This window comes from Mustela lutreola, chromosome X (assembly GCF_030435805.1).
Source record: "Mustela lutreola isolate mMusLut2 chromosome X, mMusLut2.pri, whole genome shotgun sequence".
NCBI lineage: Eukaryota > Metazoa > Chordata > Mammalia > Carnivora > Mustelidae > Mustela > Mustela lutreola.
This window is the reverse complement of record NC_081308.1, coordinates 117961263-117974184: the sequence shown is the minus strand read 5'-3', so window position 1 is coordinate 117974184 and position 12922 is coordinate 117961263. Positions and strand designations below refer to the sequence as shown.

Genomic DNA, 12922 nt, shown 5'->3' with positions numbered 1-12922 from the left:
CCCCTCAGGTGCCCCTACAAGTTATTGACTATGTTCCCTATGCTGTGCTTGTCATCCCCGGGCCTGCCTTACTTTATAACTGGAAATCGGTGCCTCTTTGTCCCCTTCATCTCTTCTCTCTGTCCCCTCCCCTCTGGTAACCACCAGCTTATTCTCTGTATTTATGATTCAGTTTCTGCTTTGTTTGGTTTTTGGTTTTTAGATTCCACGCATGACGGAAATCATATGATAGCGGTCTTTCTTTGTCTGACTTATTTCACTTCGCATGATACCCTCTGGGTCCATCCATGGTGTCACCAATGGCAAGATTTCCTTCTTTCTGTTGAGTTGGTCAAGTGCATATATTCCACATCTGTGTCCATTCATCTCTTGATGGACCCTTGGCTGGTTTCCGTAGCTTAGCTGTTGCAAATAATTCTTTGATAAGTGTGTGGTTGTGTATCTTTTTAAATTCGTGTTTTTGTTTTCTTCAGGTATTTGCCTCAGTGTTTTGATCTGTAAGATGGACACATTAATTGCTACCTCATGGGGTTGTTTTACGGATCAAATGAGATGCTACATAATAATTTTGAGCTAAGAGCTTGGACCCAAAAAAGATCTATGAGATGATAATGTATGTACAGAGCTCATCAGGGAAACAGGGACATTAAGAAGTGGAGACACGTTGTGACAGTAGTATTTGTGGAGAAGTATTCGTAGTGGGTTGATCATGGACTATGATCTAAATTGTTTGGGTTCAAAATCTCAGTTCTCTCTCAGCTTTGTGACCTTGGGCATGTTCCTTGACTGTGCCTCGGTCTCCCCATCTATAAAATGGGAATAATAACAGCACTTATCTCGTAGGATCAGTATAAGATGTCAATGCATTCATGTCCCCAGAAGAGTGCATGGCACATAGTAAGCATTTCTCCAAGTGTTAGCTATTATTATTAGTAGTAATACAAGTCGCTTTGCCCCAGATAAACTTGGCTGGCTTCAGAATTTTTCCTAAAGTTAGCTACAGCATCAGGCTATAGTTGTCCCAGAATATTTTATCCAGGTGTCCCTGTTGCCCACTGTGAGCTGCGTGTGTCTGCATTGGCTCGTGTATGTGTGTGTGTGTGTATGTGTCTTTTGAGATAGGTGTAGCCTGAGACTTTTCTATATATCTTCTAGAATAACATCTACTATTGAATAGATCATGGTATTTTCCATTTTATTTGACAAATAAAAACATGGTGAGGCTGCCAATGATTTCCGTGCTGTGAAGCTGCCAGAAGGTATCCTGAGCTTCTTTGCAGTTCTCTGAGAATACTAGATGATACGGAAACACCTCCTGGGTCTAGCACTGTGGGAGAACGAATCGTTTCACAGAAGTGGATTTTTCTGATAGCTAATGCTTACTCGTTTAAGTACCAGTGCTTAAAATATTTTCACCCACTTTGGAGATGAATCTTTTTGAAAAATGCATATTAATATTCATTTCTTGAATGGAAGGCACTGGGTGTATTTTTATCTCTCTTTGATCATTGAGGCTGGCCTGAACATCGCAGGGGTATTGGAATAGGGCGGTATCTGGCACGCAGGCGAAGCACGTAACTTTCTCTAGTTTGGCAGACTGGGGTTGGAGTCTTGGCTCGGTCAGTTACTGACTGTGGACTCCAGGCAAAGTTACTTGTCCTCTTTCTGTTTCAGTTTCCTCATCTATATAATGGAGGCATTAACAACATGTACTGCATAGGATCGTTTTAAGGATCAAATGAGAGAATATACCCAAGGCATGAGATTGAAAGTGAAGCTGGGGGGGGGGGGTCCCACAGCCAGGAATATGCACCACCCAGTCTCAAGCTTCCAGGGAGCTAGGAGACAGACCGAGACACACATAACTACAAAGTTTTGTTTGTTTTTAAAGATTTTATTTATCTATTTGACAGACAGAGACCACAAGTAGGCAGAGAGGCAGCCAGAGAGAGAGGGGCAAGCAGGCTCCCTGCTGAGCAGAGGGCCTGATGTGGGGCTCGATCCCAGGACCCGATGCTGACCCGAGCCAAAGACAAAGGCTTAACCCACTGAGCCACCCAGGTGCCCCCCTATTACAAAGTGGTTTTTTTTTTGTTGTTGTTGTTGTGTTTTTTTTAAAGATTTTATTTATTTATTTGACAGAGAGAGAGAGATCACAAGTAGGCAGAGAGGCAGGCAGAGATAGAAGGGGGAAGCAGGCTCCAGCTGAGCAGAGAAGCTGATGCGGGGCTCGATCCCAGGACCCTGAGATCATGACCCGGGCCGAAGGCAGAGGCTTTAACCTACTGAGCCACCCATGCGCCCCTATTACAAAGTTTTTTCAATTATTTTTTTCAGTTGACTATATTTGACATGTGACCTGTAACCTTAAGGTGTACAGCATGTTACATTGCTGTATCTATATATTGTAATATGATTGCTGTCATAGATATACTTATCATATCACATAGTACTAGTACGATATTGTTGTCTATATTCAATATTACGCCAGGCATTAGACCACTGTGGCTCACTTAGTCCTTAAGCAATATCAGTGTTTATCTCCCCATCTCCCCATCCCGTGGTAACTACCATTTTACTGTCTTTTTTTCTGAGTTTAACTATTAAAAAAAATTTTTTAAAAGATTTTATTTATTTATTTGACAGAGAGAAAGACACAGAGAAAGAGCGAAAGCAGGGGGAGTGGGAGAGGGAGAAGCAGTCTTCCTGTTGAGGCGAGATCCCGATGTGGGGCTCCATCCCAGGACCCTGGGATCATGACATGAGCCGAAGGCAGAGGCTTAACAACCGAGCCACCCAGGTGCCCCATAAGTTTGACTTTTTTAAGGTTTTGTTTACTTAGACTTGAGAGAGAAAGGGTGAGAGAGCGCAAGTGGGGGGAGGGGCAGTGGGAGAGGGAGAGAGAGAGAATCTCAAGCAGACTCCCTGCTGGGCATGGATTCCCTAGTTGGGGGTTTGATCTCAAGACCCTGAGGTCATGACGTGAGCTGAAATCAAGAGTCAGGGGCTTAACTGACTGAGCAACTCAGGGACCCTGAGAACACACTATTACTTAGCTAAAGAAAGAGTTCTGGCTTGAAAGGGTTAGTTGGGAAATGTAGACAAATGTAGAAACCAGAGCTGGGGCAGCACAGTGATATCTTGAGTACTGGCTGTGGGGCACAGCGGCCCCATTAAAGAGCTGCTGGCTTCTGAACCTCTGGGTGGCCGGTGGGTCTCTCCAGGGGACCTCCATCCTTGTGCTCACAGATGGCTATAGTGTCCTAGGGCCTCTAGAAGATCACACAGCTAGTAACTGAGAGGTCTGCTGAGACAGCTAAGAAACAAAGCCCTCTCTAAAGCACTTTCCCAACGTTGATATTTTGAAACATAGAAGTTTTTAAATTTTTATTATTTTTATTTATTTTTAAAGATTTTATTTATTTACTTGACATACAGAGATCACAAGTAGGCAGAGAGGCGGGCAGAGAGAGAGGAAGGGAAGCAGGCACCCTGCTGAGCAGAGGAGCCCGATGCAGGGCTTGATCCCAGGACCCTGGGATCATGACCTGAGCCAAAGGCAGAGGCTTTAACCCACTGAGCCACCCAGGCGCCCCCCTATAGAAGTTTTTTTAAATGTCATAAAGTCAAATTGATCTGTTTTTGCTGTTGTTTGTGTTTGGGGTATCATGTCTAAAAAAACCCCATTGTCTAATGCTAGGTCATGAAGAGTTATACATAATGTTTTCCTGTAAGAGTATTAGAGTTTCAGCTCTTACATTTAGGTCTTTGAATCATTTTGTGTTAATTTTTGTATATGGTGTGAGGTAGGAGTCCAATTCATTCTCTCTTTTTTAACGATTTTTTTATTTAAGAGAGAGAGAGAGCACAAGTGGGAGGAGGGGCAGAGGGGGGAGCAGACTCCCTGCTGAGCTCAGAGCCTGATGTGGGGGTGCATCCTAGGACCCTGAGATCACGACCTGAGCCGAAGTCAGATGCTTCACCAGCTGAGCCACCCAGGCACCCCCCAAATTCATTCTTTTAAACACTATTTTTGAAAAGACTGTTCTTTTCCCCACTCAATCAATTAATGTAGCAGTGTAATAAGTTTTCAAATCAGAAAGCATGAGTCTTCCAAATTTGTTCTTCATTTTCAAAATCATTTTGGCTATTCTGGATCCCTTGTATGCCCATATGGATTTTAGGATCAGCCTGTCCATTTCCACAAAAACAAACAAACAAAAAACCCACAAAAAACTCAGCTGGCATTTTGATAGGGATTGTGTTCAACCTGTAGATGGCTTTGGGGAATATTGCCATCCTAACAATACTGAGTCTTCTGATCCGTGAACACAGGATGTCTTTCTACTTATTTGCGTCTTTTAAAATTTCATTCAACAGTGTTTTGTAGTTTCTAGTGTGTGTATCTTATACCTCCTTGGTTCCTTTTGATGCTATTGTAAATGGAATTATTTTCTTAATTTCATATTTGGATTGTTCAGTGCAAGTGTATAAAGATACAACCAATGTTTGCTTATTGCTCTTGTATCCTTCAACTTTGCTGAACTTAACTCATCAGTTTGAATGTTTTTTTGGATTCCTTGTGGATTTCTTATACAAGATCATGTCATCTGTGCATAGAGATAGTTTTACTTCTTCCTTCCAATCTAGATGCCTTTTATTTCATTTTCTTGCCTAATTTGCCTGGCTAGAACCTTCAGGTCAGTGTTGCATAGAAGTGATTAAAGTAGACATCCTAGTGTTGCTCTTAATCTTACGGGAAAGCCTTCAGTCTTTCACCATTAAGTAGGATGTTAGCTGTGGGTTTTTCATAGTGGGAGGAGGGGCAGAGGATTTGGACTGAAGGATTCCCTTCTATAACTGTTTTTTTTTTTTTTTAATTCTTTTCTTGTCCTGAAAGGGTGCTGGATTTTGTCAAATGCTTTCTCTGTATCTGTTAAGATGACTGTTGGTTTTCATCCTTTATGATCTTGATAAGTTGTATTACTTTGATTAGTTGTCATATGTTAGATCAATCTTGTAATGCTGGGATAAATCCCAGCGGGTCATGAGGTTGTATGTGCACATAGAGATGGATTTGTATACATCTGTGATTATTCTTGAAGCTTTTTTTTTTCATAGAAATGGAATTACTGTGTCAAAATTTGATAGATATTCTCAAATCCCCTTCAAAAATGCTATATGAAGCTCTACTCCCACCAGGTGAGTAGGAAGTGCCTTCTTCCTGATGTCCCTGGCAGGACTGGATATTATTTATCTTTCATATTTGCTAAAATGTTGGGTGAAAATGGTATTTCGTTTACTGCTGTAATTTGAGGTTCATGATCCTAGTGAGTTTGGGTATCTTCTGACCCCTTTATAGTTCACTTACATTTCCTTTTCTGTGAACCAGCTCTATCTTTTTTATGTGTTTCCAGAATGGAGAAGGCAGGAAGGCACTCAGGCCTCAAGAGAAAATCTTCTAGAACATATGGAAAAACCATTCTAGCAGTGTTTTGTTTTCTTCTTTTTTTTTTTTTTTTGAGATTTTATTTATTTATTTGACAGACAGAGATCACAAGTAGGCAAAGAGCAGGCAGAGAGAGAGGAGGAAGCAGGCTCCCCAGAGCGGAGAGCCCGATGTGGGGCTCGATCCCAGGACCCTGGGACCATGACTTGAGCCGAAGGCAGGGGCCCTAACCCACTGAGCCACCCAGGTGCCCCGGTAGTTTTGTTTTCATTCTGCCTTTGAACTTGGGAGGAGGAGGGACAGATACAGTTCTTCTGATCAGTGGAGAGTGGCCTGGGTGCTACCTCTTTGACTACACTGGTCTGGCTACAGCCCCCATGCTCTGCTCCCGGCTTCACCTCCAGCTGATACTCCTGCTCTGTCCCCTGCTACCTCTGCTGCCAGCCCACTACTATCTCCTGTTTTGCTCCTGGGCCAAGCCTACTTTTATAAAAAGAGGTTTTGCTTATTGAATGTCTATGAGGCTCCATGAATGCTTCTCTCTATCTCTTTCTCCCTCCCTCCCTTCTTTTCTTTTCTCTCTCCTTCTCTTTCCAGTACCAGCTGGTATCAGTAGGGCTTTTCTTTGTCCCCGCCCCCTCATTGCCTCCTGTCTCCCTGAGTCACTCCATCTGCCTTGTCACTGGAACAGCATGGGTGCCATCCCCAAAGTGGGGCCTGTGGGATGGACGATCTGCCATTCCCCAGGGGCTGCTTTGCATGTAGGCCTTTCTGGAAGGGAGGCAGATCTACTAATGACCAAGAGTCATAGCTAAATCTCCTATAAGAGAGCTCCAGCTCTAGGAGAGCAGAACCATCTTGGAGGAGTGAGGCCTGAGGCCAGGTACCTGACCAGTAGCTGTAATGGGTATCAGTCAGACCCTCCTTCAAGGCCAAGTCTGCCACCTGTGTGAAGTCAGAGACCCCCCCACCCCTTCCCTAGGCCTCGGTTGATTCATCTGTGAAAGAGGAGACTAGAGTAGGGATTGGTAATGTCTAACTGTTGGGCACTCTATTTTTAACTGGCTCAATTCCAAAAGTTTCTGCTGGGCAGAGCTTTGTATATTTAGCCGCTCAGTTTGTGCTAGTGGGAAGAGTAAAGAGGCTATCGGAAGTTTTTTGTTTTTCCGGTTGAGCAAATCTGACACTCCTAATGGAATTTCCCTGAGTTCCAGGGCTCTGGCCGTCCTAATCTTTTACCGACTGCATCATATTTCTGTAAAAACTGGATTTCAAGTAAGGCAGTAAATATTCCACATCTGTCGTGAACCTTATTATGCTCCTAACAGGCCCCTTTGACCTGGGTCCTGTTACCAGAGAGCCCAGGAAGGGCATCCAGGGTAGTTGGGGAAGGGATGGGTGTTGAGGGCCGCCCGAGAGCGCTTCCTTTCTCGCCCTCCGGCTGGGCACAGAGCGGGGTGGGGGTGGGGGGGGGTTCCAGCTGGCGTCGGGGATCAGGAAGCGGGCCGCCAGGAAGGGCTCGTCCGCCAGGCCGGGATTCCCTCCCGAGGCCCCGGCAGTGGCCGGCGGCAGGCCAGGCGCCCGCGGCCCAGGGCTCGGTGGAGCCGGAGGCGGCAGCATGCGCAGTGTGGCCGTCGCCTTTCCACCGCGGCTTCTGCTGCTGCCACGGCTACCCGGGCGGCGGCGGCGGCTGCTCTGCCGCTGTCACTTCCAGTTCCTACTTCGGAGATCCAGGTCCGGGTCACCGCTTCCCCGCCACTGGCCCGGTCCCTCCAGGCCGCCCTCCCTGCCGGGCTCTGGCTCCGGGCCCGGAGGGGCCAGCGCGCGCAGCCTGGCGGGGTCCCCGGGCCGCCGCTCCCGCCCTCCCGCCGCCGCCGCCCCGCGCGCCCTGGCCCGGCTCGCCGCCAGCGCACCCCGCGGGCGCGTCTCCCGCAGCCCGCTCGGCGCCGCGCTCCTCCGCCTGCCGAGCCGCACGGCTCTGGAAGCAAGAACTTGAGGGCAAGAATCTGGCATCCCTTTAGATTTAAAAAAAAAAAAAAAAAAAAAAAAAAAGGCATAAAGCAAATCCTTAGGCTTGAGAGGTGGCGGGCGCGGCGCGGAGTTTGGAGACGGGCGCCCCCTCCTCGCCCGCGTTCGGGAGCAAAGTTGCAGCCGCCCCTCCCCGCCCGGGCAAGCCGAGCCCAGCTCTCCAGTTTCGCTCGGGTGGCGGCCGCGCTCAGGGCAGGGTCCCCTCTCCGGCTCGGTGCACGGTTCCCGCAGCCTTGGCAAGGGCTCGCCCGCCCGCTCGCCGGCCCCGTGACTCGCGAGGGCGAGCCGCTTCCAGGAGTCAGCGGCGGCGGGTGCGCGGCGCGGCCGGAGCGAGCGAGCGAGCGAGCGAGCAGCGGGAGGAGCAGCGGGCAGCGGCCGAGCCAGGTGACCTGTCTGGGGGCGACGGGGTCAAGGGAAGGGGAGGACGCGAGGGCCGGGGTGGGGCCGAAGGACCCTCGTGCAAAGGAGCCGCCCTTCCTCCCCCTGCCGTGGCTCGCAGCCCCAGCCGCGAGGTCGGCTCTCGCCCCGGCCTGGCAGTGCCCTGGGATCCCGGGGGCCCGGAGGGGGAGGGGGGCGGGGGCCGAGGGCGCGGAGCGAGGACGCGCCAAACTTAGGGGCGAGTTGTCCGGCTCCGGCCTCCGGCTTTGCAGAGGACAGGGTTCCTTCTTTCCCGGGGAACCAGGGCAGTAGTCGATAGTACTGTTTTGGATACTAATTTGATGCCTGCCCTCACCCACCCCCCCCTCAGTCCCCGGCATCGCACGTTTGGGGAGATTTTCAGCATTGAGCACACAGGTCGGTCGCAGGAATGGTTTGTGGATGGGGTAGGACCTGTACTCTGCAAGGTGTACCAATGTGCCTGTAGTTAATTTCGAGTTTTCATTTTCCAGTCATTTAGGAACCCAACAGGTATTTGAGCTATTTCGTTTCTTAGCTCTAGAGTGGAGAGCCCATAAGTTTATCTCTGTCTCTTCAAAAATCTTATTTTTATTTTTGGTTTGTTATTGTTTGGGGCTGTATGGGTGACTCACATGATTTTTTTCTTCCCTTTTCTTAATGTGTAGTGGGAATACAAATGGAATAAGGGAATATATTAGCCTATGCAACTACTTATGGTTTTATGAATAAAAACGTCACGTAACCCCCGAAAAAAAAAATCACACAATAGGATAAATTTCAGTTGATGTTCTGTAAAGTATTAACAATTTTAACAGCAAGATTCTAAGGTCCAACTGCTTTTCTAACTTCTATTTGCCTGGAAAGCCCACAATTTGTCCTTGAACTTCCTATCTTAATTTTGACATTGACCATGGTAAGAGGAGCTTGGATGACATCATTTGCTCCAGCCACAGTTCTGGTGTTTTGTGACTGAGAGCACCTCTCTCCAAAATGTTAAGGCCTGGGCCTGCCCTTGGACTTCAGCTGAGGCATTTCCAAGGATTTCTCTTAAGCAGAGTATTACGCTACATGCCAGGCAGTGCTGCAGTCCCTTCTTACATAAGTGAGCTTCAGGCTGGGTGTGCTTGGAGCGGTTAATATCAGAGAGTTCTCAGTCTCCCGGGGGTGGTGGTGGTTGGAGATTGGAGTTTGGAACAGAGTAAATTTGCAGCTTCCATCGTCGTCTTGCATTTCTTTGCTGCTCATTTTTTTTTTTTCAAATGCCTTCTACGTACCTTATCTGAAACTCGCAGGGCCCTTGCAAAGCATGTAGGAAACCAAAAAGTTAGTTAACCAGTCATATACAGCTTACCAGTCACAGCATCAAAACTCCAACCTAGGTCTTCTGCTCTCAGCTCAGCACTTTTTTGTTTGGTTTGTTTTTACTGAACTATGACATTTTATACAACAGCGTTTCATTTGGCACATTTTACGGATGGTGTGTCTTCCAAGCTACTCGTTTTTCTGTTCTTTTTGCCAACTCACATCTTGGCCTTGTCTTTGCTCGCACAGGGCTGGCGCTGTTCTTAAGGATGAGGGCAGGAGAAAAGCCTTCCAAAGGAGGGTCTGTGGTTTGTATTTACGGACAGTCTGTGTCCTCTCCATTCATCTTCAGGAATAGCAGGTTTGACATCATTAGTCCAGGTATAATATTACTCCAGTCTTTACAAAGAAACTCATTCAGGAGGAGAAATTGGAGAGTGTGGGTTTTGTGCATTTGCAGCGATCTGCTCATCCCTGTGCTTAGATGCAAAGGAGGAAAAGGAATGGAATAGCTACCACTGAGCCACCACTTCTTAAGAACCTGCTGCTATATTCTAGGTACTGTGCTTGGTGCTTTACCTATATTACCGTTTCATCCTGCCAGCAATCCTGGGAGGGAGGTGGTGGTGTGCCCATCACACAGCGGAGGAAACTGAGGTTTGGGGACCATCCAGACAAATGTCAGTGCAGATCAGAACATCACTGCTGATGGGTCTGGCTCCAGAACTCGTTCCCTTTGCCATGTACCAGACTGTCCCCCAAAGGAGCTATTGATAAATACAGGAACACTAAGCCCCTTGGTTTTCAGATATGGCTGTACATCAGAGCCATCTTGGGAGTTTCTATAAAATACAAATGTGAGGTTTCCCCCCCCAACTGAGCACTGAGCCTAATTGGTCTGTAAGTGGAGCCCAGGCCTGGGTATTTCCTTTCTTTTCTTTATTTCTTCTTCTTCTTCTTCTTCTTTTTTTTTAGAGAGGGAAAGGTGTAGAAAGAGGGAGAGGGAAAGAGAGAATCCTTTTTTTTTTTTAGGATTTTATTTATTTACTTGACAGAAATCACAAGTAGGCAGAGAGAGAGGGGGAAGCAGGCTCCCTGACGAGCAGAGAGCCCAATGCGGGGCTCAATCCCAGGACCCTGGGATCATGACCTGAGCCCAAGGCAGAGGCTTTAACCCACTGAGCCACCCAGGTGCTACAAGAATCTTTTTTTTTTTAAGATTTATTTTTATTTATTTGACAGAGATCACAGAGAAGCAGGCAGAGAGAGAGGAGGAAGCAGGCTCCCTGCCGAGCAGAGAGCCCAATGCGGGACTCAATCCTAGGACCCTGGGATCATGACCTGAGCCCAAGGCAGAGGCTTTAACCCACTGAGCCACCCAGGCTCCCCCACCTTTTTTAAAGATTTATTTATATATTTGAGAGAGAGAGAGAGAGTGCATGGGAGGGCAGAATAAGAGGGGGAGAGAATATGAAGCAGACTCCCCGCTGAGCATGGAGGCTGACATGGGACTCGATCTCCCAACCCCAAGATCATGACCTGAGCCAAAATCAAGAGTCAGGGCCACCTGGGTGGCTCAGTCAGTTAATCGTCTGCCTTTGGCTTAGTTCATGATTCTAAGGTCCTGGGATCGAGGCCCATGTCAGGCTCTCTGCTCAGTGGGAAGCCTGCTTCTCCCTCTCTCTCTGCAGCTTCCCCTGCTTGTGCTCTCTCTCTCTCTGTGTCAAATAAATAAATAAAATCTTTAAAAAAAACAAAAACAAAAATCAAGAGTCAGCTACTTAACCAACTGAGCCATCCAGGGGCCCTGGTATTCTTTTTTTTTAATGTTTGAATAAACTTCATATTGAAATATAATGTGAATTCAGAAGTCGCACAAATTCTAAGTATGATTGAACCTTTACAAATTGATTGAACCTTTACAAATTGAACACATCCATATAATCAGCACACCAATTAAGAAACACAACATTCTCATCCCCTGGAAGCCACCTTCCTGCCCCTTCCCAGTCACACCCCTCACCAGTGGACCCCACTGCCCTGACTTCTAAGACAATAGAGTCACTTTATTCTGTTTTGACATATATGAGTGGAATCATATAGTAGGTACTCATTTGTATACAGTTTCTTTTTTTTTTTTTTTTTTAAAGATTTTATTTATTTATTTGACAGAGAGAAATTACAAGTACACTGAGAGGCAGGCAGAGAGAGAGAGAAGGAAGCAGGCTCCCTGCTGAGCAGAGAGCCCGATGCGGGACTCGATCCCAGGACCCTGAGATCATGACCTGAGCCGAAGGCAGCGGCTTAACCCACTGAGCCACCCAGGCGCCCCTGTATACAGTTTCTTTTACTCAGGGTAACATTTGTACAAGTCATCCATGTCGTGGGGCCAAACGGTTCATTCTCTTTATCGCTGATCATATCCTATCCTGTGGCTGTACCATCTTTTGTTTATCCATCCACCTGCTGGTGGCCGTCTGGGTTGTTGCCAGCTTTGGGCTGCTGTGAACAGTGCCGCTGTGCGCCGTGCGTGTCTCGTGCCCAGCTTCTGGTGCTGGGTTTGTACATGGGAATGGAACTTCTGGGTCACAGGCTATGTCTGTGTTCAGCTTCGTAGGTTCTGCCCAGCAGTTTCCCAGAGTCACCGTGTCTTGTAATTAGTTTGTTTCTTGGAAGGTCCCCAAGCGATCCTAATGTGCAGCCAGATGTGAGAACTACGTCCGTGGTTTATCTCGAATTCAGCCATCTAGCAACCTCCAGTGTCTGCCACCTAATTGAGAACCGTAAAGAAAGAGATACCAAGCTTCCTCCAGAATCTCGGATCTTCTAGAAAATCTTCTCTGCTGGATCTGGCAGTTATCGTCTTCATTCCCATAATCCTTTGCGCCAGGCTCTCTTAATGCTGGCGGGCCACTCCTGATAGGGATCTGTGGACACATTTATCTCTCTCCTAGTCTTGGCACTTCTCAAAGGCAGGAAGCTGAGTTTGATCATTCTTAAAATGCCAGCATTCAATATAACATGTGCCCCTAGTAGGTACTCAGTAAATGTTTAGTGGCTAAATGACCAATAGCACGAGTGAGTGGTGAGGGAAGGTCTGGATTGTAGAAAAGAGCCCCCCCCCCCCCAATCTTTGCACCAAGCCTTTGGCACTTCATTCCCGGGAGATTGCCTCAGGATCTCACTTGAAGCCTAATGACTTTTACTTCTCTAAGCATGTTGGAATTATGGGTAATCTAGTTGCTCATCCCCAAACGGATTAGAAACAGAAAATTAGATTAGATAAGGTATGTGGAAGCACTTTGCAAATTGGAGAACAGCATGGAGATAGAAGGTTGTGATAAAAGGAGGAAGGGGGCTGCGAGGGCCTGGATGTGCCGGCAGTGGCAGAAAGAGTTCATATCCATGTACAACATGGAAGAAATGAAATCAACAGCACGCCCGGAAAGGAGACAGGGAGACTCTGAAAAGCAGACTCCTGAATACATAACCATCTGGGGCTTTCTGGTTCGAGGTCAGGCAGCTCAGCACATGCTCTGCGGTTGAGTGGCTCGAATTTGTGATTTTCCCTACCTTGGTCTGGGTTTGAATCCTGGTCAGGGAAACTGTGTTCTTGAGCAGTCGCATAGCAGGGCAGGGCCTAAGAACCCCAGCTTTGGACTTGAACTGACCTGGGTTGGCCACTTCTTATGTGTGCGTTGACTTCGGTGGCAGTAGCAGTAGGTAATACTAGGAATGTGCTAC

The 12922-nt window shown here is 47.3% G+C and overlaps 1 protein-coding gene across 4 annotated transcripts in view; it reads left to right on the top strand.

Annotated features, from left to right (window-relative positions):
- Positions 1-12922, top strand: part of ARHGEF6 (Rac/Cdc42 guanine nucleotide exchange factor 6) — a 100226-nt gene that overhangs the window by 2998 nt on the left and 84306 nt on the right. The window contains exon 1 of one of the 4 annotated variants that reach the window (XM_059158685.1): positions 7360-7861. The exons of 2 other annotated variants lie outside the window; for them this stretch is intronic. The gene's annotated coding sequence lies outside the window, so the exon portion shown is untranslated. Of the gene's footprint in view, positions 1-7359; positions 7862-12922 lie in introns of those variants that run through there. One more of the 4 variants, XM_059158684.1, reaches the window with a different exon arrangement.